The sequence below is a fragment of the Melanotaenia boesemani genome, chromosome 14, assembly GCF_017639745.1.
Source record: "Melanotaenia boesemani isolate fMelBoe1 chromosome 14, fMelBoe1.pri, whole genome shotgun sequence".
NCBI classification, from domain to species: domain Eukaryota; kingdom Metazoa; phylum Chordata; class Actinopteri; order Atheriniformes; family Melanotaeniidae; genus Melanotaenia; species Melanotaenia boesemani.
In genome coordinates, this window is record NC_055695.1 from 20,346,075 (window position 1) to 20,372,011 (window position 25,937).

At 39.4% G+C, this 25,937-nt stretch overlaps 1 protein-coding gene across 1 annotated transcript in view; it reads left to right on the plus strand.

The window, feature by feature from the left end:
• Nucleotides 1-25,937, plus strand: part of agbl4 (AGBL carboxypeptidase 4) — a 357,829-nt gene that overhangs the window by 190,909 nt on the left and 140,983 nt on the right. The window lies entirely within an intron of this gene.

Here is a 25,937-nt window from a genome sequence, read left to right on the forward strand (position 1 = left end):
AACCAAAATGGAAAAAATGTGGAAAAACAAACAAGCAACGATATTTTTCAGCGTTGATGTAGAACAACATAGAAGTGCATTACATGCTGCATTCACTCACACATGGGACATCTGAAGTTTACCTAAGTGAAGGTTAGTTTACACTTAATATTTGTTAGCAATTCATTACCCCCATTCATGCCTATGTATGCAGATACACAGCCCTCTGAGTCCCCCCCTCCACATCCCCCACACTTTTAAAAAGCTTTCTACACCCCTGCGAGCAGCTAATTAAGTTGTCCAAAAACCAAATGATGTCAGGAATAAGACCTCAGTTCCAGATGAGTTGAAGATGAGATATCTGGGACCGGGAACAATGGAGGAGGAAATTTAAACCATTTCATCCCGATTATTATGGGCGATAGGAGTTCCCTGGCTAATAAAATTAAGAAATTTAAAAATATCAGCAGTGCAGTTATGCATGTTCCACCAAGACATGGCTGCAGGGGTTTAACATTTTCATAAATCCACTGCCTCTGTTTACCTTTTAGACTATATTAGCAGAGACTGCAGACAGAGAGGGAAGAATAAGAGAACGGATTGTAGTGCTTGTTAACAACACATGGTGTAATCCTACACTTAAAACTTTTTAAAAGAATTTCTGCACCAGATATTGAACTGTTGGCCGTGAATTTAATTTTTGACAACCATGAAAGTCCACCCGTTCTACCTACCAACTTTATATTTAACACCTTCTTCTCAGCTCTTGCCAAGCTACAAAGTTGACACACCAATGTTTTTGTCGTCATTCCCACAGATTTCAGTCACTCTTCTTCATTCATTTAGTGATTTATCTTTCCTCAATAATTTATATTGTAACAATATAATTGGCTTTATAAACTGTTCAGTTTATCGGTAATCAGTGAAGGAGCTATTTTTGGACACATATATGAACAGAATAAAAGACAGTATTCATTTAACTTCTTGTGCATTTTTTCTATATTTAATTTTGATATATGATATAGCAAGATTTTTAAAAAAGGAACATGGTACATGGACCAAGGGAGCCAAATGGACCAGAGGTAACTTGGGTCAGACTCATGATTCATGCATTCAAAGAGAGAAAAAAAAAGTTGATTAATTCAGAACGCATATTAGAATAATGATCAAATATTAGTTTTACTTAGTTTGTTCTTATTTAGATGAATCAGTGATACAGGTGTTCTTCATTTTGTCTCTTTGGTCTTCACACTTTTTAAGCTTGAGAGAAAAAAAAATCTATTACCATCTTAGCAGTTACATTACAGCCATCTATCTATCCTCCTCTGCCAATGAAAATTTACTCTACCCTCTTCCAAGATGACTTTCAAGATGGAGCATTGAGCAGCGAGCACTCACTCCGTCTCATTTGGGTGTCAGGACTTAGTTCCCAAGGGGGACACAAAGAGGAGCAAAACAGATAGCATTTAAGGCTTTTAATAAATCAAAATACACCTCTCTGACAGTGTAATTGCTTCCATCGCTTGGCCCAAATTCAACAGCATACAGGAAAAAAGGGGAGAAAACAAGAGAGTGAAAAAACAGCGAGTGGAGAGTAACGCTGTACAGTAGATCATTTGTTCGCGGGAAAAGAATGAAAATTAATGAAAAGAGAGTTGCTCGCCCTCCAAAAGCAGCCAAGCTTGAAATTCACTTTGAGGGAAACTTAATTTGTTGTAAATGGGCGAAAAACATATTACTGCACAGCGCGTGAAGGGGTGTGTGGTGTGTCCGTCTGCTGCGTCTGTCTGTCGGCATGTGTTTGTGGCAGATGAGGAACGCTATGCTCTGAATAGCTCAGCTGAGAGGAGGGAAACACAGGAGCCTGTTAATAACTCCAGTAACAGCATTCTCTTTCTACATGACTGCTCTCCAGCACTCACTTCTAGCGCGTCTGAATACAACTCCAGGATGTGGAGGAGAACTTGTCAAAAGTTACTTGCAAAGCATAAAGTTAGACATGTTCACTTCAGGCATGTGCTTGTATTTTTGTTTGTATGTGTGCGAGCATCTATACCTGTATACTACATTATATTATGGTTCTGTGTATGTTTTGTATGTCACATCTGACAAAGCTTAGTTTTTCATTTTTTGAGACTGTTTTGAAGAAATATTAAGTGAACCAGCTGGACATTTAATCAGTCACTGGTTGTTTTAATTGTTCCAGAGGTGCATTCTCAAAAGAAAACCAGATTAGCTAATACAGTACAAAATCCACAGTTAACAGCAGCTAATCATATTTGTCATGGTTAATGCAAGCAGTGTTTCCCTGCTGAGATGTGGCAGATGTGGATCTAGATTAACATGAAATTTTCCACTAAAAGGCTCTAAAACTGGTTGATATTTGTGTGGTGTGAGAAATTCACAATGCTGAAGCATTAACCCTTTGGAGAGCAAAGAAATACAGTTCTACATAAATATCCAGAATTATTTACTATAAAATTGTCCCAGGAAGGAATTTTGTCTTATTTTGTTTGAACAAAATGAACATTAAAGCCAAAAACATTATCAGTTTCCAAACAGGTTTGACTAGATTATTTCAACTTAAACCTAATACCATACAGACATAAATAACAGGGCATCTAAACGGTATATTCCTACCTGATCATAGCCACCAAAGGACAAAGAGTGACTGAAGAGAAAAGACCACTAGTGGTTAGGAAATTGAGTCGTGGAGTGTGAGCCAGGCCAGTCTAGTTTTCACAGTCAGGTGTAGCTCCATTTTGCGTTGTTGGCATTCACCACAAGCAAGAGAGTCTGCGCTCCATTTGGTCTTCCTGTTGCGATGCTTGTTACAAAGCAGCAAGGGTGAGGACATCTGTGTAAACCATTTAAATCAAGTGTAGCCAACATTAGTGGAGGCAGGTATGATGCTGAATCTCCATGAACTGATAATTAAACGGCTGCAGGTGGTGGGCATGCTGTGGCAAACTTTAATTTAATTTTTTCATAGTTTTTTAGGGTTTGGCAGAGTTACCTCAATCAAGTTCCCATTTGAATTCAGTAAAAAACAGACTTTTAGAACGTCTTTTTTTTCAGTATGTATTCTTGATGATGTTGTGGTACATCTACAAACTGAGCCATCAATTTTTATATCTGAATCAGTTTTGGTTTTGATTTTGTGGAGACCACGCCCATCTGATTCTGTTTAAAACACCAGCTTTAATATTGTGCAAAATATGATTACAGATTTTAATCCTTAAAAGCAAATAATTTTTTATAAAATATATGAAATCTGTAAATATTTAAAGTTTGCTGTTGCTCTTTTAAACAAGTATGTGTGCAGCTGCAAACTAATTTGTATGTGGACTGTACATTGGTTGTTTTTTCTGCAGGGTTATATTACTTTTGAATCCTAGATAAAGAAGAATCGATTCAACCCAGTATGTTTAGCAATGAGCTTGAGCTGAAAGCCAAGCATGACTGACAGGTCAGGGTTAAACTGTGCGATTGCAGACTTGCTGCTCTTTTATCCTTGCCTGCAGTTGTAGACCTCACCACTCCATAACTGCATGTGAAACGAATTCTCCATGAAGCAGATCAGGCATCACATGTTATCAGGTTGTTGACCTGAGCCTGTACTTCACAGCCCCCCAAGTGGATGAAAAAGTATGAATTCTTTATATTCTTACAAGCAAAGCGTGTACCACAAGTCCTCAGTGTCAGCGTACAGCACTCACTGGCATTCTCAGCGTAGCCATGGAGAGGCAACTTTTATATGCATGTGAATATATTTATTACATGGCTTCTTTGCAGCACTTGAATACCAGACATTTAATTGCACTCATGTCAGTTAATGGAAAGGAATGTCAATAAACAGAATATTTGCAGAATTAATCAGATCTTTCATGTGTAATTTACAGCTCTCTTCAGCCTTCGGTACCCTTTCCAGTCTATTGCCCTCTCATCCATCCTTGAGCAAGAGCTCTGTCTCTTCTTCCTCCCCCAGACTCAACCCCTCTGACTTGGGCCAGCAGTGCGGCACGCCTGGGGGGCCTGGAGACCCGTGATAACACACAGCTCTCACCAAGCTGCTGGCCTCCCCACGCATACAAAGGCATTTACCCACCACAAACAAACACCTTGCTCTCATTCCAGGCAGATTTTCTTTTTCTTGTTGGGCTTTTCTTCACCATCCCACATTTGCTCAAAATACGTTTTCTTTACTCTTTGAGTCTGTCTTTACCTGAAGTGAAAAAAAAGAAAGAAAAAAAAGGAAGTGATGGGTCTCATTTTTCCTTTGCTTTTCTATTCTCCCTCTCCTCTCATGTTCTTGCTTTCCCATTGTTGTGTGTATGTGTGTGTTTGTGTTTCTCCCTCATGGTTGAGCGTCAGCCTGAGTGTGAGAGAGATGGATGCCAGAGTCCTTTCTCTCTCCTAAGGTACCATGTCTCCCCTCTCTCTTCTGCAGGGCTCGTCTGCACCTGCATATTATGATATACTGCCTGTGTTCAGCCAGTCGATTGCCTTTAACAGGACTGGGGCTCACTGGCCAAATTGAAAGGAATTGAGGCCCCCTTTTCATCAGAGTCACAGCAGAGCAGAGTGCAGGGCCCACAGGGCATTCAGGGGCATGGTGGAGATGTGTGGGGTCTCTCCTTCTGTTGCACTCTTCCTCACAATTTTTCTCTCTTGTACTTTTCCTTTTTTTTGCCTCTTCTGTTTTTCTGTCTCTTTGTTTGATGCCGTCTGATGGTTGTGGTAACATTTCACTTGAAATGACTATTCTGTTCCCTATTAATCCATTTTTCTATTCCCACACAGGAGTTCCTATAGATAGCAAGGAAGCAAGAAACTCAACAAAACTCTCAGAAAAATGTCTTCATTTTTCTTTTCTTTGCCTGATACTTTTAAGAAATATCATATATGTGTACCTTATCTTTTCAAGTTTGCCTGCTCAATTCTTTTGTGGAAGACAGAGCTTGAAATGAACCACCTCTCTAATGGACAATTCCTGTGCAGGTCTGCTTTAATGAGAAAGCAACACTCACACATACTTTCAGCTTGTTATGTGGAGTGGAGTGGCAGGTAGATCTGAAAAATTGGGCCATGCAGGTAAAAGAACACAGGAGAAATTAATTCTCATTCCAGTACATGCATACAGTTATATCAAATATCAAAATGAAAGAACTTTTTCTTGTGTTCCAGACTCATCTTACACAGGTAATCAAACCTTTAAAACACACCATACGGATCTGTGGTGGCTCATACTTCTGTCACTGGTCTTTATTTACGTGTTAATTGAATTAATTGGACCTAATAAAGATGAGACACATCCATCTTTAGTAACAGAGGACCAAATGTGACAAGGGAGCAGGGAGTAAAAACAGCAGATTGCATAAGGGGAAAACTACATCAATAAATAAAAAAAAACAAAACATAGAAAACCCAACCTGAACACAAGGAAGCCCAACTGAAAACTCAGGTGCAAACATAACAAGACTTCAAAAAGAAAATGACCCACAACTAAAATAGAAAAGTGCATCTCATAAGGGTCCTCCCCATCCACCCTGGTTGAGCTTGAATGTTTCCTTCAAGAAAAATATATATCATACTACTGATAGACACATCAAGGGGGCAATCTGTGGTTCAGTGTCTTGCCCAAGGACACTTCAGCATATAGTCAGGAATGGACCCACTGACTTTCTGGTTGGGAGATGACTGTTCTTCCTCCTGAGCTACAGCTGTCCACAAAAGCATTGTAAAAAAAACTGTGTGCAGATTAATGTGTTTAGAAATAAGGGAATTTATTCAAATATGAATCGGAAACTTGATCAAATGTGGAAACTTTGAAAGGGTCTAAGAACTTTCCAGTAGGCTTTGTATTTACTTTGTCAGATTAAGTGCTTTTATGCAACCTCTAATTAGATTTTATGCTCTTTTTTTCAGTATTTGCATCCTGTTACAGCCTGCTGGCCCAATTTCACTTTCACCTAATCAAATCAGTTTCATCTAATTCAGCATGATTAAATCAGTGTCCAAGTTCATACCTTACTGCTACAAAATTTAGCAGAGAAAGAATAACCTTTTTGTTACTCTCTGATGACTTTGTCATGTCAAAATCCATTATTTATTATCTTTTGTTTTTTTAATCACAAACTGTCCTTCATGTGGAATAGAAAGTGAATGCATCCCAGTCACTATTTTAGGATAGCAACATCACCATTCTATAGATTTCTGTCTGCCCTTTCTTCCACACATACCCTGTTTTCCTTCTCTTCCTTTGGTTGCTGTGGAGACAGGCGGGCAAATTTGAAATTTCTTTACACTTGTCATCTCTACATGATACACAGAAACATGCGAGAAGCACAGACAGAGAAAAAAATAAATGAAATCACAGCCATGCTCACAGCAACACATACACATGAAGACACACAGTTGTACACACCGCACACACACTTACCAGCTGTGCCTACAGAGAAATCTGCCGTCCATTTATTGTATTGACCTCAAGGTTCAGTTCCTTTTCTCTTTTGACTTACAGAATGGTGAAGGGAAAAGAAAGGCTGATGTGGGAGAGGGCAATAGGGAGGGCACTTGAAAAAGCAGTCCCCTTTTTTCTGCTTAGTGTGTTCGAAAAAGACTCCCTATAGTACACCATTGTGGAGCTGTCAAACTGCCTCACTATGAATTTGGAGAGATGCTCAAGAGGTACATAACTCCTTGGCAAGGGCTCTCCCAATGTCCGTCTTCTTTCATTTATGGATCAATAGTTGTCTTTATTTTTGATTCCTCCTTCTTCCTCTGTCTTTCTCCATCCTTCTATTTGTCTTTGACAAGGCAGCCCTAAATGTCTGCTTTAACTAGCTGCTCACAGCCCTCCTCAAAACACATTTACATACACATCAATCATGCTGTCAAAGGTAAAGGCATGACGCCGTGTAAAAACCAGAATTGGATTATGGCCTTGTCTCATCCCTGACACTGACTGCTTGGCTGGCTGGCTGACAAGACTGTTGATGTGCAAGTTAAACAGCCTGAATTGTTATTGGCTTCTTTTTTTATTTATTTATTTATTTAAAAAAAGATTTATCAGTGCTTATTGTTTACCACCTACATTTTAAAGTGTGCTAAGCAAAGCCTGCAATATCAAGAGATTCTTCATCTCGCCATTAATTACCTTCATATATATCCATATATATTTGGGAAAATGAGCAGTCACGGTACAAATGTTTATAAAACATTTGTACAAAGTCAGATATTTACTTCAGTAAACTGTTCAAAGGAAATCTTTCTGCACTTTGACTCAAGGATAGGGGTCTGTGTTTATTGTACCTATAGACTAAAAATACCCTTCGCCATTGCTAAGATGACGTTTATGTGCATGTCAGAGCAGAACAGATGAGAATTGGACTATTTTCTTAACAGTGCCAAAGAAATCTGGATGGAATTGCGCATTTCTTGGCAGCTATAAACAGCAGTGGAAAACCTTAAATGTGGTTAGGGGCAATAGGTAACCTTTGTTATGCTAGTTAATGCTACCGGACTAGGAGACAAGGGGCTGCGGTGTTGCTGGGAGTTAATGACTGATTTTTGGAAATATTGTGAATTGTAACATTAAAAACACTTTTCAGGGCATATTGTAACCTGAAATTCATTAGTCAGTAATACAAACAGATCTCACACATGGTGTCCTGCAGCCTAAATTAGTTATAACAAAACTATGTCAAATATCTGACAAAATAGAAAATTAACAACTTCTGTTTTTTTGCAAATTTTTGATAACCAGTTATAACAAGGAACATGTTTTATATTCCTGTGTAGGTTGTCAGTTATTAAAAGCAGTTACTAAGAGATGAATCATAGTTTTCACTGATGCACTGATGTCTAATATTAAAACAGAATAACTTTGAGATCTCCAGATAAGCTACCCTTATCAGTAAATGTAGACAACTGTCTTATGCTGTTTATCTATATATCCATGATGGTGTCCATGTCAGCAGATGTGTAATCAGGATTTGCCGCCTCAGTAATTGCAGCACCCCAAGATGGTGCATCACATCTTGCAGATTAGTCTATAGAAACTGTACATTAGGAGGTGATGCAGATGCCTACTTTTTAGTTTCATCTGAGTGATAGAGGTCTGATTATACTGGACAAACCTCAGTCTACAAAACAGCACTGTGCATTTTCCCAAAAAATGCACAGTCGACCTTTTTTAGGGCTTTTCTGGAACAGTATTTCAATCTTAGATTAAGGATTTTTAAATACAACACTGCAAAGGAGTGAAGATTAAATGAAGGTGTTTTGACTGTAGAAGATGAGTGATATGATAAATAAATATTATAGACATATGTTATTTTGCCAGACATTTAAAAGCTGAGCAGACAAAAAGAAAAAAAAAGAAACAGTTCTTAAAAAACAGTCCCATACCCTTAAATGAGTATTGGAAAATTCAGAACTTCAGAACTACCCATCCCTAACTTCTACCTCTAAAGTCAAAGACTATGTTTTGCAACTTCCACCTTTAAACATCCTCAGATTCAGTCCACAACAGCTGTGAGGCCAAAATTTGTAAATGATTGGACAAAAACTTGTATCTTTGTGGCACAATATTTAAGACACTGTAACAGTTTGTTGAAAGAATGTGTTAAATTCGTTTTCATGACACAAGTTAATCAGTTGTTTTATTGACATCTTGTGGGTGGCATCAATCTAGCATCAGCTGGGGTGGCAGTGTCTTCGGTGGTAGAGCAGTTTGAATCCTACTACCCCAGTCAATCTGTCATTGAGTCCTTGGGCAAGACATTTCACCCTCCTTGCCTCCAGTGCTGGTGTATAAATGTGTGTAATGAATGTTCGGTGGTGGTCGGAGAGGCCATTGATGCGGATTGGCTGCCCCAGGGTAGCTGTGGCTATGCATGTAGTTGCCACTGCCAAGTATGAATGAGGAGTAAATGAATTATGAATTTGTAAAGTGCTTTGGGTGCATTGAAAAGTGCTATTTAAACCTCATCCATTATTTATTATTCACTGGTATTTTAATCTTAGATTAATTGTTTTTATATACAACACTAGAAAGGAGTGAAGATTAAATGAAGGTGTTTTGACTGTACAAGATGAGTGATATGACAATTAAATATTATAGGAATATGTTACTTTGCCAGACTTTTAAAAGCTGAACAGACAAAAACAGTTCCTAAAATGCTCCCAATGGGATGTGTAGCTGCATGTGCTGATAAAATATTAAAGACCCACGTCCAGCTGAAATGCCAAGGTCATATCAAAATTGTACAGTTTGATCCAACCAGCTCCCATCTGTAGTCCTAAAAGCTCCTGTAGCCCTAATAAGAGGGCTTCCCCTGCTTTCCAGAGACAACAGCCATGATCAGTAACCACGAGAGCTGAGGACTGTGTTTGAAGAACATTTTGTCTGTACACTCATTTCAACAGACCCATCTCCATCCGTCAATAATAAAAGAAGCAATTAACAAGCAGCATGTGGTCGAGTGCAAAATTTTCAATAAAAGATTTAAAGGTCTTCTGAAGTTAGGTTCAAACACTAGAGCCTGAGCTTAAAGGCGAGGAATGTGAGAAGAAGGCGGGAAGTCCTCTGTGGCTGAAACTGGGAGACAGCAGCATGTATCACCAAGCTCATCATCACGGCTCATTTGAGTGTTTGATCCCAGCAAAGGCACTCACTCCTAGACGAAAGGTTCATACCACCCAAGGGTGGCATCTCCATAGCTTATATCGGCAAACACAGTATGGCGAGAAAGGAAACTCAACCCCCAAGGTATCGCCATCTGCCAGCATATAGCGTTACTTCTCTTTCAAATGCCAGTAATTAGCAAATACTACGCTGTAGTGTAAATGCTATTTTTCCAATATATGTGAGCAGGGTGTAGAAGATCACAGGGGCTCATGCCTCTTAATTAGAGTATATTTATGGCAATTAAATGTTCTACTTTTATAGCTTGGAAAAGAAAACTGAAAGAATTTTTAATATCTGACCCTGAGATAATTACTGTTTAAGTGGTGTTGATCTGAATACCAACATCATCATCTCAACCAAACCGTGTTTTTGAACTGAAGCTGTTTCAGGAGAACCAGAGCTCTGCTAATATCACTCTCCAATGTAACAGCAAAGAAGAATCTACAAGTGGACACCAAGGTATGGTAGCATAGAAAGTTGGCTGATTTCACACCATTGTGAGCATTAAAAGTGATGATCTGCCTTATGTTTTCACTCTCTTCACCGCATTATGCTACTGTCTTACGGCAGAGTTTGACCACGAATATTTCAGCATCCAATTACCAGGTGAAATTGGCTGTTTAATTTTACAGCCTCAATGAAGGCGCTCTATCAGAGTGATAGCAATTCAGTTAGTCCCTTAATGCTACCCTGGGCAGCCTGCTCATCTGAGAGAATTTTCTGTGTGTGTATGTGCATGTATGCAGGTGCGTGTTTGCAAAGTGCACTGAAACACCAAAGAATGCTAAAGAAGTATAAATCAAGCAAGGTGATGATAACTTTGGTGTTGACACTGTGATCCATCGCCTTGCCTCCTCACTGACTGTTTTCATTTTAGCCAACAGCAGGCTGCGACTGAGAGGCTTTCTACTAAAATATAATTGTCCAGAAGTAATGAGGTGGAAAAAAAGGACAGATAAAAGGGGAAAAGCAAGAGAGAGAGAGCTTAGAGTGACTGTTAGATGGAAAGAGAAAAAATGAATGCAGTACGGTAAACACGGCTAACAAAACAAGCTGTAGTTTAAAAGCACAAATGTAATTATGGTCTCAGTACAAGCAGTACTTGTCTCTGTCAGTGAGGTCTGTATCCCCCTCCCAATTTTGGGTTAAAACTATGCTCTTCATATGTCAACCTAGTGAGGACATGCTGGGCGCAACTCACAGTGATTGTGCTCAGTAAACTTTAACAGGTCAGTTGTCAGTGTGCCAGTAAATATTACACTGCATAATGACCACGTCCTTCACACTGATGAAACATTTCTCCATTGACCACTTAAATGAACCCTGGGGCAATATGGATAAATCCGTTAAACTTCTGGCCACACCTTTGCTCTAATGGCAGACGAAATTGTTCAGTTTTCAGCTTCACTCTGAATTTAGGTCTTACTGATTTCTGTCCGAGAGGTTTGGTTTTTCTTAAATTCAGCATCATTTTAGGAATGGTAATGTCCTCAAGGAATGGAAAGGAGTGAAGTTAAACAGCTGAGGGTCCTGCTCCATTTTCTCATTTAGTACTAGTGTCTGGGATAGCTAACAAAGTACTGCCTGTCTAAAACATCACTTTTACTGCATGTTACTTGGCAAAACCTCCTTGTAGGCTCCAGTTTAACCAGTTCTTCAACAGAGAAACCACTTTCTTGTCATAATACAAGAAGAATAAGTCCATACAGTAGAGTGCATGGATTTAAATTCTGTCCTAGTATTAGTTTTTATTTTAGTTTTAATTTAGAATTCTTCTGTTGTATACTGTCTTGTTTACTTCCAATCCCTGTGGTCTTTCCCTCCTTTTTAATAGTTTCATTCTGCTCACTTCTGTCCTCTTATTGGTATTACATCATATTGTATTTATTAAGGGTATAAATCTTAAGTTTGATATATATATACAATATTGATTAGTGGAAAACCATTCAATGTTTGCTGAAATCACAAAATCTGCCAAAATATGACTTAAGATTTAATTCAAAGCAGGAACCAGCCATCTATATCAGATAGCACAGGTTGATTTAACGCAATCATTTAATCAGCTGATCATCTAAAATATTATTTGACATTTTTATTCCTGAGTTCAATAAAACATTTAAATAAAAAACAATGTTATTTCAATGAAAGTACCTCATTATGTTGGTAGCCTTTGTTAGTTATCAGTTTGATAGTTTCAGCTTCTTTCCTGCATTTCCTCCTCAACTCTGTAGTGTTGTGTTACCATGCAGATTTAGTTGTGTTCAGTGTACCTGTGTCCTGATTCCCAGCTTTGTTTTGCTTTGTTTGCTTCCTTTTGTCTACATTTTGGGCCTCCAAAATTTAAACAGGAACTGCTATGATTATAGCAACACTCTGCCAGGTGGGGGTTGCTTTAATTACACCTAAAGCCAGCAACTTTTTGTACTTATCTTTGTTGTATTGTATTTAATTTATTGTTTTGTCTCGCCAACAACACTATACCATACACTACAATTTATGTTGAGAGTGGGGTTTATCAGATGGTTTCAACATGACTTTAAGGTTGAGCAAGGGTGAGGAAGAATTACCAGGTTGGGCAGATAACATTGATTTTTGATCACGACGGAGGAAAGAGAAATACTGGGAAATGGAGAGAGCAGAAACAGAAGACTGTCGGCAAAACATCAAACTTTCCACTCTTAGATCAAAATTACCACCTTAGATGGGAATGAGAATTTTAATTAGAACTCAGGGCTATCTCATCTCAGAGTGTATGTGGAGCTAACAGACTAATTCCCTTCACACACTTCCATATCCCCCACCCCTACCTTCACAGGCCACTTTGTCCGTTATTTAATAGGCTCTTTGTTATCTATCTACTTGGGCTTGCCAGGTACTTAGAGCCCCTCCATTGGAATATTAGGTATTCTGATGAGGCAGGCAGCTGTGTGCCTCTCGCAGATGGTGCCTGCTACAATCAGCACTCTCAAAAGAACGGCTCTCATATCTCCCCCAAACTTATCCTTTTTATGATTACAAAACACAGAGCTGCAAATTGTTATGAACAAGATAGATATATTTACTGGCAGCATAAAATACAGTGGCGCCCAACAATTCAATCCCTTTCAGATTGATTCGTATTGCTGAGTGCACTCTCTTAGATGAGAACATTTGGTAATAGTGGCCATGAATAGCATTCAGATTCCCCCTCTTCAAATTGGGCATTATGTGTTAGAATGTGCAGAAATACGGACCTTGTGGAAAAACTATATTATATTCAATCTGTTTGTCAGGGTGGTCAAGGACAGATTCATGACCTTATGATGGCTGGGCTGCAGTAAATAAAGTTGGTACATCAAGTATCAAATGACAAATATGAACCCATACCTAATAATAACACTTAAAAGAGGTCTTATTGTGCTTTTTGCTGCAAATTGTGTTTTCAGTATTTCTGACTTTTAAAAGCCACTGACTCGCCCACCTTTTTATTCCTTGAAGTTTTGAGAGGAATTTTTAGTTATTTTAGGATCAAACATAAATTTTCTCTCACCTCATCTAAGTATTGTTTGCATGTAAACCTAGCTGATGAGTGAGAGTATAATGTTTCCACACTGTTTATGGTGAAACAAAATTAAAATAAACACAAAAGATACTTATTAAAGATGAACATAGGTTTTAAAATCTCCATTTGATTTTTATATTCTACCTTATTTATGTGATTTATGTTCATTTTAACAGGAAGTTTTTATTTAGTTTTAGTCAGTCTTGTGACTCAATGGTCATTTAGTATTAGTCATAATTTAGTCAATAGAATCATGTAAATTTTAGGTTAGACTATATTTTCAGTAGATTTAGTGTACAAATTGTCAAGGTGGCACATCATATTTAAAAGTTCCCCAAGAATTTCTGAAGAGATTATTTATACCTTATAACAGGTTACTATCTATTAACCTGTTATATCCCGCACTCAGTAGCTCACTCGTGTAATCTGATGTCTTCTGTAACTGTGAGGTAAATAAAAATGGATAATGAGTCAGTTACTTCTCTAATGAGGCGGCTGTAGCTTTAGGAGGAAGAGCTGTTATCTGCCAAAGTTGATGGGTTGATTCCAGGCTTCCCCTGACTACATGCCAAAGTGTCCCTGGGCAAGACGTTTAACCCCACATCCTGATGTGTCTATCGGAGTTTGAATGTGTGTGATAGAGCAAAGCACTTAGTATTTAACCGTAGAAATGCTGTATGAGCGTGTGCGTAAATGGGTGAATGTGACATGCGGGATAAAGCGCTTTGAGAGGTCAACATCACTAGAAAACCAGTCCATTTATCCATTTAATTAGTAACTTATACACGACAGCTGTGGCCTCTTTATGTTTGCAGCCTTGCAAAAGCACCTGTAGCTCATTGTGTAATATTACTGTAGCTTCATCATGTTTAACTTGTAGAATTTTTGGATGACTGGCATGCAAATGTTCATGCTTCAAAGTAGTTGTTTTCATAAGCGATAGTCGTGTCAGAATGTAGCTAAAATATACTTTAACATTTACGGGTGAACTTCATTTTAACCTAAGTCATTAAGCATTTAAATTTTTTTTTTTTTTTTTGGAAATGTTTTGTTTTACAGTAGCATGTGCTATCACATTGCTGAGCCCTTATTGCACTATGTACATCATTTATACTAAATAATATTTATTTTTCTTTCATGTTTTTCTCGTACAACAGTAATGTGAAGCTGTGAAAATCAGCATATAACAATGTGGATGCTTTTAAAGACAAGTCCAAAATATGCAGGCGATGAGAAAAAATGTGCAGTAAGTGATGAAAGGTTTAAAAACTGTATAGCTTGCATGTCAGGTGTAAACTTTATGCAACTTCAATTTACACTCCATAATCACACATACAGTAAGCTGTTTTTGCAAATGTATGAACCTCACAGTGTAATGCAAACTTTCTTATACAGTGTAGGCAAACATACAGTCATAAGATTTTGGGCAGAAGAATGTATACAGTAGGATTAAATTGTTTTTCATGGTGAGTATATGATTGGTATTTACAGTATCTTTGATTTGAGGCTGCTTGTTGATGGAAAAAAGGAGAATAAAGTGCTTACTACAGCTAACGTAAGGGCTATGCTGTATTCTCCAAAAGTTACCACCTCATTTGTACAGTACATTGTACAGTTGAGTATCTCCACCATTACCGAGAATAGGGCAGTAAGTGTTGTCAGGTGTAGGCTGGGACCTTATCAATGAAGCAGCTCAGCCTGTAATTAGGACTATAATCACCTCCCTAATTTAACCACTGCTGAGCCTCTCACCCATCTGGCTACCTCTGCCCCACTCCTCGTCTCTCTGCCTCCTTTTTTTCCTCCTCGTATACTTTTCACGTCTGTTATTTACCTACTATTTTGTTCTTAATCTAACTTTTTTGAATATATATTTTTCTTTATCCCTTCTCTTTGTCTTCATGCATATGAATCTCAAGCAAAATGAGTGAATTCTTCTCATTGGAAGTGCACTGGGCCATCATACCCAGAGGGAGACTCAGTGATCTTAACACTGAACCGCTCAGTGTACTTTTTCAGTGGTTCACAAGTGATGTTCAAGACTGTAATCTGCAAAGGTGTTTAACTACATGCATATGATATGAATGTGTGCACAAACTCATAAACCTTTAAGTCCCTTAATAGTGTAGTGTAAGCATTTAATGATGTTAATTATGGTTATAAATCACAAGTTTGATGGTGATCCAATATTATTTTAATTAATTGGATAACAATTCAATGTTTACTATTATCAATTTTTTGCAGAATACTATATTATGTTCTATTTAAGAATCAGCAATCTATATGCGTAGATATTACATCCTGTTTTAACACATTTACTCCCATTCAAATCAAATCACTAGAACCTGAAATATCAGAAATTGGATACTTAAATTAAAAACAATCTGTCCTTTAAACAAAATCACTGTCAACATTGAGCTTTAACATTTTTACATAATGTAAAAGAAAACTGAAGTGGTACATTTAAATTATAAATTAAATCAGAATATCCTTTGGTGTAAACATTACTGATATTTCAAAGCACAAACAAAATATTTTAGAACTTAGTTATAATAACCAATGTAGTACAGTCTGATTTATGTCATATTTACCACCAAAGTTCAAAGTCTTGTTCTGCGGAAAGAGGCCCGGGGGAAGACCCAGGACACGCTGGACGGACTACATCTCTTGGCTGGCCTGGGAACGCCTCGGGATCCCTCCAGATGAGCTGGTGAATGTGGCCAGGGAGAGGGAAGTCTGGGTTTCCCTGCTTAGGCAGCTTCCCCCACGACCCGACTCCAGATAAGCGGCAGAAAATGGATGGATGGATGGATGGATGGATGGATGGATGGATATCACCATTTTCATCATTAAATTATAATAAGAAATTTTAGATGTTAGAAAAAACAAATCTTAACAATTCCACATGTTTTTTCTTAAATATGCAACACAAATGATTACTTAACTAATTTTTAATATTTCCAATTTGGATTGTTACTATTGACTGACAGGCTTTGGAATTCATGCACCAACTTAGTAATCATCAGTAAACCAGATGTAATCACTTTTTTTGGGGGCTGTCAAAATAACAAGTTAGCGGCGGTAACTAATTGGTGTAATTAATTGCATTAATATTTTTAATGCAATTAACACATGTGCGGCATAACAAGCCCCATACATTTGTCATTTCTCTGTTATGATGGCGGGACATGGAGAGGCAAGATGGAAAAGATGAGCCAGCTGGCTCTATAGATGGATTCGAGAATAACCCAGGGGGTGGGGGGGTTAACATCCACTCTTTTCCCATGAGAGGGTTCCACACCCACACTTTTCCCGCATTCTTTTTTAAACGTATCCTGCGTTTTGCACCAACGTGTCTGCTCTAGTGGATCTCTGGTCATCTCAGTGTTTATGCAGCAGCTGCTTCCTCCCTCTCCTCTCATGTTGTTCAATGAATCATGACGGCTGTCAGTGATCAGCTGATCTGCTTTTCTCTCATGTTGCGTTTGTTTATCGTTCAGCTGAGGAGGAAACTAGCAGTTCATGGTACACACTGTCACATATTTACTCCAAAGTCTTGTTTTTGGCTGGACCTTCTCTAGCACAGCAGTTGACTGGTGGTAGACAGGGTTTATATCTCAGCTATGCAGGGGCGGGTCTAGAAAAGTTCTGATGGGAGGGCGGGCAGGCAGGAGCACTGACCAGGAAGAGGGGGCACAAATTAGACCTTTTTTAGGTCTACATTTTATGAAATATTGAACTGATTATTACAACTAAAATCTAATTTAAAAAAAGTGAAGAAAAACTTGTAAAACAAACAGCCAATGATCTATTTTAGCAACAGTTGTTTACTTTGGGTGATGCTACCGTAGGACTTTTATCACTGCTGCACAAACATACTTCAGTGATAAAAAGAAAAATTTGTTTTAATCAGATCATCAATTTTATCAGAGTTTCATCATTAATGTTGGCTGTTTAACTTCAGTCAGTGATTAATCGAGATTCATCTGAAAGCTGTGATTAATCTGATTAAAAATTTTAATCATTTGACAGCCCTACTTTTTTAAATTTAAAACTTTGCAAACAATTTTTCAACAGGATAGTGTAAAGAGCTTAAAAGGCTAATTATAATAACAACACAAAAAAACAGTTTTGTTGTTTTTATATGCATCACTTCACAGAACTGCCTCAGGACTGCACATCCACGTCAGGCCTCAGTAACATTCCTCAGACAGGTTTTACAGAATGCTGTTCGTACAGTTTGGACACCCTTTCCCATTAAATCTAATAGAACAAGTAATAATATAGTAATTATATTGCCCATTGTAAGTTGTTCATCATGTTTTCTCTGCTTCTTAACGCCTTCATGCTTGAGTTCAAGACCAGATGGACTTCTTTAGTATTTAAAATCATGTCACAGCCCAGTAAGCAATTCACACTTACAGCCAAGGAGGACTTGTCATTTGAAACAAGAAGAAACTGAAAATTATTTCAAAACAAACCAGGCACAGTTAAATGCTAATGCCAAGTATTGATTAATAAAAATTGGTATTGTAGTTAATGAGAGCTGGCTCTTATGATTCACTACAAAGCATCTGCTCTCAGAGCCGGTTCTTTCACTCATGGCACATCACTAGTAGCAGGTATAGTTACACTTTAATCTTTTTTATCTGTAATTTTAGCCCCAAATCTGTAGCCTAGTAAAAAGTTAAATGGCAGTTTTGTGACATTCAAGAATGCTAAAATATCTGTCTATAGGATTTATTTTAATCCTAAATCTTCATGAAAATCTGTTGTACCAAATGTAAATGTCAGTACCAGAGGACTCTGAGCCACATTTTGATATTTTGATGCTGAGTCTGTTATATTTTGACAACTGTGTGACGAGTTATGAGCACTTCTGTTCATCTGTACATTATTGTGTAGTTGAAGTGTTAAACATGTAGAAATGCATGTAAAATATATTATAGCATTGTCTCAGATTCATTGTTATTTAAATAAGAAATAAGTTTCTGTGTGTGTCTTTTGTGCTAATTTGCATGCTTGGATGCCTGCACATAAAGGATTTTGTTAACTAGTGTTAAAAAGAAATCATGAGAAAGTACAACTGTCTGTCCATGTTAGTGTACGACTGCCAAAAAACAGCCTTGGGGGATGTATTGTGGTCACTCACAGACACACTCTCACATGCAGCCACTATGGGGCTCTGTCCTGTAATGTGATTTGTCCTGACTACTGATACCCCAAAATGCCCTTTTCTCCTCCACCTACCCTCTCGTTAGCCCCCACCCACCCCATTTCATCCCAACTTCCAATTTCCACACTAACCCAATTAGCACCTCGTCAATAATGCTCAGCATTTCATTTTGCTGCTTTAATTAACAAATTCAATTTGCTTGAAACTGCTGTGAAAACAAATTAAAAGCGCGGCAAATTAAAAGTCCTCAGTTCCAGCGGATATAGCTAAGGTGATTACAGATGCTCCAAACGACTGTTTTCTTGTTTGTTTATCTCAAGGGGGGCAAGAAGGAGGGGTGGAGGATTTTACTGGACTGCCAGTGCAGTGTAAAGTCTGGAACTGTGAGACAGAGAAGATCCTATAATCCTCAAAGAGTCTTTACTCATTAGGAAACACTGTGTAATAGTTATTTATTTTAATTTATTTCAACATTATTATTATAGATATTAATATACCTCTGACATGTAAGGTGAGTATGTTCTGAGTATGTGAAAGTCTACCTGTGTATAATGTATTCTATTCTGTGAATCCTTCAGAGGTTTACTAGAGATCATCCGTGAACAAAGAGCATCATTAAGACAGCGGAAGACACCAGACAAGTCATAAAAAATATCCCAGTCTTTGAACATCTTAGGGAGCACTGTTCTATCCATGATCTAAAAGTGGAAAGAGTGTGGCATAATTGCAAACCTACGAAGACATGGCCGTCCACCTGAACTGACACGCTGGGCAGTAAAAACAGTAATCAGAGAAACAGTTGGTAGGACCATCTTAACTTTGAGGAGCTGCAGAGATCCACAGCTTTGATAGGAGAATATTTTTACAGGACAACAATTAGTCGTGTACCTCATAGATCTGGTCTTTATGGAAGAGAAAGCCATTGTTGAACAAAAGTCATAAGAAGGCCCATTTGCAGTGGAGGGAACACAGCAAATGTGGAATAATGTGCTCAGATACCAAAGCTGATCGTTTTAACTTAAAGGTCCCATATTATACACTTTATTCCCAATCTGAGACCATTCATTAATATCTAAATGAAATATTTCCGCCATGGTATGGACAAATCGACCCTCAGTTTGAGTGCAGCGGCTTCTCTTCACCTCCCTCTTTTTAGCAGCTTCAGAAATGTGCCGTTTATGGTGGGCGGAACCCTGGTGGAGCAGCTCAGCTGTTGGCTCCGCCCATCGCATCGCCCGTCATGAGGTGATTGACAGGTTAATATATTTTCAAGCTATCAGACTAATAAGGCCGAAACGATAAAATAACTGCCAGCTCTTACCTCTCCAGCTGTGTCACGGACAGTTGGTATTGAACCTGGCTTCAGCTTCAAACGGTTGGCGAAGCCTGCTTTCCATGCACCCATGTTGTGGAAACAGTCCTCTTTGAAATGCTGGCCACAGACATGCAAAACCTTTGGAAGTTTTCCGGGTACATTTCCTCCAAAAATAAAATTAATCCACTCAGTCCTCGTGGGTTCAGTGGATGGAAGTAAAAAAACGTTTTCGTGTTCATTTATGCAGCCACAAACAGAACAGTGCTTCTGTCGCTTAGCCATGTCCGCTAACGAGGGTTGCCGAAGAGGGAAAAACACTGGGCGCTAGGTGATTTTTAGAGGGCGGGCTTTGAGAGCCGGTAGACGGGTCCATCGCTCTGTGGGGAGTGGTTATTGTCCCTTATGACGTCATAACGTACACGCTTTCAAACAAGCTCATTTCAGCGCTTACTTCCCTAGAGGTGGAGCAGGGGGGAGAGAGAGCGCCTGAAAGAGTTTCACACTTACGGGTCTCCTACACATGCGGGGGGACCAGTATGACTGTTCCAAAACCATTAAAAAGTGAAATTTGCATAATATGGGACCTTTAAAGACAAAATGCTATGTGTGTCAGAAAGCTGACACTGCACATCACCCTGAACACACTATCATCATGGTGGTGGCAGCAACATGTGGTGAGAATTCTCTTATACAGCAGGGACAGGGAAGCTTATCAGAGTTGATTGGAAGATGGATACAGCAAAATACAGGACAAACCTGGAAGAAAACTTATTAGAGGCTGCAAAAGACTTGAAAATGGGGCAGAGGTTCACCTTTCAGCAAGATATTGACCCCAAACATATTGTAGAATGGTTTAGATCAAAGCATATTCATGTGTTAAAATGACTCAGTCAAAGTCCAGACCTAAATCCTGCTGAGAATATGTGAAAAAACTTGAAAATTGATATTTACAGACATGCATCCATTCAATCTGACTGAGTTTGAGCTATTTTGCAAAGAATGGGTAAATGTTTCAGTTTGTAGATGTGCAAAGCTGGTAGACATTCCCCAAAAGACAAACTCTTGACTCAGAGGGGCTGAGTACAAATACACATCACACTTTTCAGACTTTTATTTATGAAAAAATGTGACAACTAAGGATAATTTTCTTTCGGCTTAACAATTATATCCTCCTTTTTGTATAATAAATTTGTGGTTGTAATGTGACAAACTGTGGAAAAGTTCCAGGGTTATGAATACATTTTGAAGTAACTGTATATTTACATGGATGATACTTTGACAATAAACATTTTACAGTGATCACTATGAAGCCTTATAGCGGCCCTCCAGCAAGAATGGTGGGATCACTAGGGGTTGTAACATGTAGTCCTTTCAACAAACCATTATATTGCAACAGTACTTCTTCTACAGCACCGTCCCCAGCAAACAACACCCAGCAAAACCTGCTCTGAAGCCTGATCGGCCCTTATATGGACTGAAAAAATTACATAATCTTCAAAAACAGAGGAAAAAGCAAAGAAAAACTAGCTGTTTCTCAGTTTTTAGACCTTAATGTTCACAAAAAAAACAAGGCAGTGCTTTCTAGTGCAAACATTTGCAAATATAGCAGTTACTGAAGGTGATCAATGCCATCTGTAAGCATGAAATCATTGTTAACATTGTTTTATCCTCTGTTAGATAAGAGAAAAAAAGAATAGAAATTTTACATTTCTCTTTAATTTTATTGGAATTTACTCAGGCATAGTAACAGAAACAAACATTTTTAACTCTAGGAATACATTCTGTGAGGTCCCCATATGTCCTTAGACAACATGCATATGTGCCTTATTGTCATGGAGTAATTCTTCATTTACTTTAAATCTTTTAGGTGTTTTTTTCTGAGAATATGGCCAGGTTAACAGCTTAAGAAGACCTCAAAGAACACAACAAAAATTGTTCAGTGTTGACCCATCTTTCAAATTTCACATATACCAAGCTGAATACTAATCTTAATTTTATTAACAGCCATTTAATTGATTGATATATTTATTTTCATATTCTTACTGCATTTTTGACATACAGAACACATAGAACTGCTAACATATGACAGTTGAGGAGGACAATGGAGTGTGGGTATGTGGGTACAGTAGACAAAAAATAGTTAAGAGAATAAAAATAAGTGACAGTGGTCTTAATTTCCATTCCACTTCTTCCCTTTCATTCTCCTGCAGCAAGGAAGGGCAGTGTCCAGAGAGTCAGTACTGAGGATGCAAATATAGGTGTTTGTAAGATAGTGAGTATTTAGAACAAAGCAACAAACATATGCTAGAAGCATAGATGATGACAGCGTGGGCCCAATATGCCACAAGTAAGAGTCCCAGACCAGTGTTGGGAAAGTTCATTTTCTACATGAACTAGTTCAAAGTTCGATTCACACATTTTAAAATGAACTAGTTCAGTTCATAGTTCATAATTCAAATTTTTGAACTAAGTTCATAGCTCTAAAAATAAACTAGTTCATAGTTCTTTTTTCCCAAAATTACCCCCAGAATACTGGCATTTTCCTATTGTTGCCTCTCATTCAGTCCACACATTTACCCAGCTGCAGCTTTCACTAGGATAAAAACATGAGTGATTGGTATGTTTTTTTTTTTAATGAGGAATTATTAAACTATCTGATGTAGGAACCAGACTGAGGTAGGAAACAAATAATAAACCTCAAGGTGCAATATTTAAAGTGCAAAACATTTAAACATTATTTATCCTTTCATTAAGTCACTTTTAATTTTTTTGTGATGTGTTTTTTTTCTGACTTGTTTGTCCAAAGAAAAGTTCTAGAACTTGGGTCATAAAAGTCCAATATTCAGGCCAAATGAATAAGTAAAAAATAAAACAAAAAAATATGTTAAAGACCACCTGTCTGCATTTGACAAGTTTATGAAAGCTGAGGGCTTCTCTTTCCTCAAAGGCTGCAAGTTTTCAGCAATATCCTGCAGAAGGTTTTCCACCTGTGGCTTGAGATGAAGACAACAGAGCCGCTGCTGCTGGATGCCGTTATTTTGTTCTGACTGGTAGAGGATCTGCTTCAGCATGCAGTTGCCACGTCTTTAGATTGTTTTTAGTTACTAAGGCAAAAACCTGGGCATGGGAGGAGTTTGGAAAGGCCATGGAGAATGACTTCCGGATGGCTTCGAGGAGATTCTGGTCCACCATCCGGTGGCTCAGGAGGGGAAAGCAGTGCTCCGTCAACACTGTGTACAGTGCGGATGGGGGGCTGCTGACCTCGACTCAGGATGTTGCGAGGCGGTGGAGGGAATACTTCAAAGACCTTCTCAATCACACCAACACATCTTCCGATGAGGAAGCAGAGTCTGGGGTAGCTGGTGCTGGCTCTCCTATCTCTGGGGCTGGGTCGCTGAGGTGGTTAAAAAGCTCCTCGGTGGCAAGGCCCTGGGGGTGGATGAGGTCCGCCCAGGGTTCCTTAAGGCTCTCGATGGCTGACACGCCTCTGCAGCATCGCGTGGACATCGGGGACAGTTCCCCTGGACTGGCAGACTGGGGTGGTGGTCCCCCTCTTCAAAAAGGGGGACCGGAGGGTGTGCTCCAACTACAGGGGATCACACTCCTCAGCCTCCTCGGTAAGGTCTATTCAGGAGTGCTGGAGTGGAGGGTCAGTTAGATAGTCGAACCTTGGATTGGGGAGGAGCAGTGTGGTTCCGGTCGTGGAACAGTTGACCAGCTCTACACCCGCTTCAGGGTCTTGGAGGGGGCATGGGAGTTTGCCCAACCAATCTCCGTGTGCTTTGCGGACTTGGAGAAGGCATTCGACCGTGTCCCCCAGGGACTCTTGTGGGGGGTACTCCGGGAGTATGGAGTGCTGGACCCACTTGCATGAGCTGTCCGGTCCCTGTATGACCGGTGTCAGAGCTTGGTCCGCATTGCGCATTCAGTAAATCAGGATCGTTTCCAGTGGACTCCGCCAAGGCTGCCCTTTGTCACTGATTCTGTTCATAACTTTTATGGACAGAATTTCTAGGCACAGCCGAGGTGTTGAGGGGATCCGGTTTGGTGGCCTTAGGATTGGGTCTCTGCTCTTTGCAGATGATGTGGTTCTGTTGGCTTCGTCGGGCCGTGATCTTCAGCTCTGAGTGTGAAGCGGCTGGGATGAGAATCACCTCCAAGTCCGAGACCATGGTACTCAGCCGGAAAAGGGTGGAGTGCTCTCTCCAGGTCTGCAATAGGGTCCTGCCCCAAGTGGAGGAGTTCACGTATCTCGGGGTCTTGTTTACGAGTGAGGGAAGGATGGAGTGGGAGATCGGCAGGCGGATCGGTGCAGCATCTGTAGTGATGCAGACTCTGCATCGGTCTGTCGTGGTGAAGAGGGAGCTGAGCCAAAAGGCAAAGCTCTCGATTTACCGGTCGATCTATGGTCCTACCCTCACCTATGGCCACGAGCTGTGGGTAGTGACCGAAAGAACAAGATCGCGAATACAAGCGGTCGAAATTAGTTTTCTCCACAGGGTGGCCGGGCTCTCCCTTAGAGATAGGGTGAGAAGCTTGGTGATCCGGGAGGGGCTCAGAGTAGAGCCACTGCTCCTCCATATCAAAGGGAGCCAGATGAGGTGGCTCAGGCATCTGGTTAGGATGCCTCCTGGTAAGGTGTTCCGGGCACGTCCTACCGGAAAGAGGCCCCGGTGAAGACTTAGGACACGCTGGACGGATTACATCTCTCGGCTGGCCTGGGAACGCCTCGGGATCCCTCCGGATGAGCTGGTGAATGTGGCAGGGTAGAGGGGAGTCTGGGTTTCCCTGCTTAGGCAACTCCGGATAAGCGGAAGAAATGGATGAATGGATTTAGTGCAGTTACATACAGAAATGTTCATGTCCTGAGACCAGACTTCCTGCCAGTCAGCATCATCTATAGCAATTCCAGGATTTGTCTCCCACGCTTGCCTGGAAGTTTGTGAGGTAAAAGGGGAGTTCAGGGTTCAAGCAGTTACGCTTTTTTTCACTAATCCGTACAGACAGGGTCTTCTCCCCACATGAGGTGGTGTTGTTAGTCATTAAGGCGGTGTCTTTAAATACAAAATCTATGACATGTAAATATCTATACAAGACACCTTGATTATTTAAACCAAACAGCTGTTGCAACTCATGAAAAGCAAAAAAGTCTGGTCCTTAACTAGATCACCTATTTTCTTTAGCCCTTGGGAACTCCACACCTTAAATATCTAGTCGTCACAGCCTGGCAGGAAGTTAGGGTTATTAAGAATAGGAGCGAGAGGTGATGTCAACTTAGACTGGCCTTCTATAGAACGAATGGATCTTCAGGCTCTGATGGTACTAAGAGTAATAGGGTTAGAGCAAAGCTTTTTGACAGATTCAGTCACCTGCAGGTGTGATGCAAGCTGGTGAAATCTGAGATTCGGTACATCTAGCCCTCCATCACAGCCTGTCATTTGAAGTTTTGACATCTTCAGATGGGGCTTTCTTTTGCTCCGAATGAAGGAGCTCAGCCAGTCTTCAAGCACCTTATTGACCTTGTTGGAGAATAAAATAGGAATCATTAGCAGTGGGTATAGCAGTTTGGGTAGAACGTTCATTTTAAAGGGGGGTGGACTTGAACATACAAGTCCAACCCAAGTACATTAAACTGGTGGGAGACCAGCAGAACGGGAAGCCATGGCCACATCTGGAGCACATTCCCCGCATGGCCACAGATTTAACCAGAGATGGGAAAAGTACTTACATTCTGTACTCAGTAAAAGTACAAGTACTTGTGAAAAAAATGACTTTGGTAAAAGTAAAAGTAGTCAATGAAATAATTACTCAAGTAAAAAGAAAAAAGTACAGGCTATGAAATGTACTTTTAGAGTAAAAGTAAAAGTATTTTTTTAAGTGTCACTTTAGATTTTAAACTCTTATACCATTACACTTTAAAAAATAACAGATCTACAAGCTCAAGGCACAGCGAGTGCAGCACTATGAGCTTGTAGATCTGCCATTTTCGGAAAAAAGAAATTGTGCAAATCTATGAATATATCTCCAAACAGGTTTGTGCTACTAACATAGAAACCTAGTTTTTTGGGTTTTTTTCAGTGGACTGTTAGGATTTAGAGGACATTTATGTGATCAAACATTTAATCAGGTCCTCAGGTCTTAATGTTAAACTCCAAACACATGTCTTAGTTAAAACTGGCCTTTGGCCAAGGATTGGTTTCCACACTGATGTAAAGTCTCAAGGAAAGTAGAC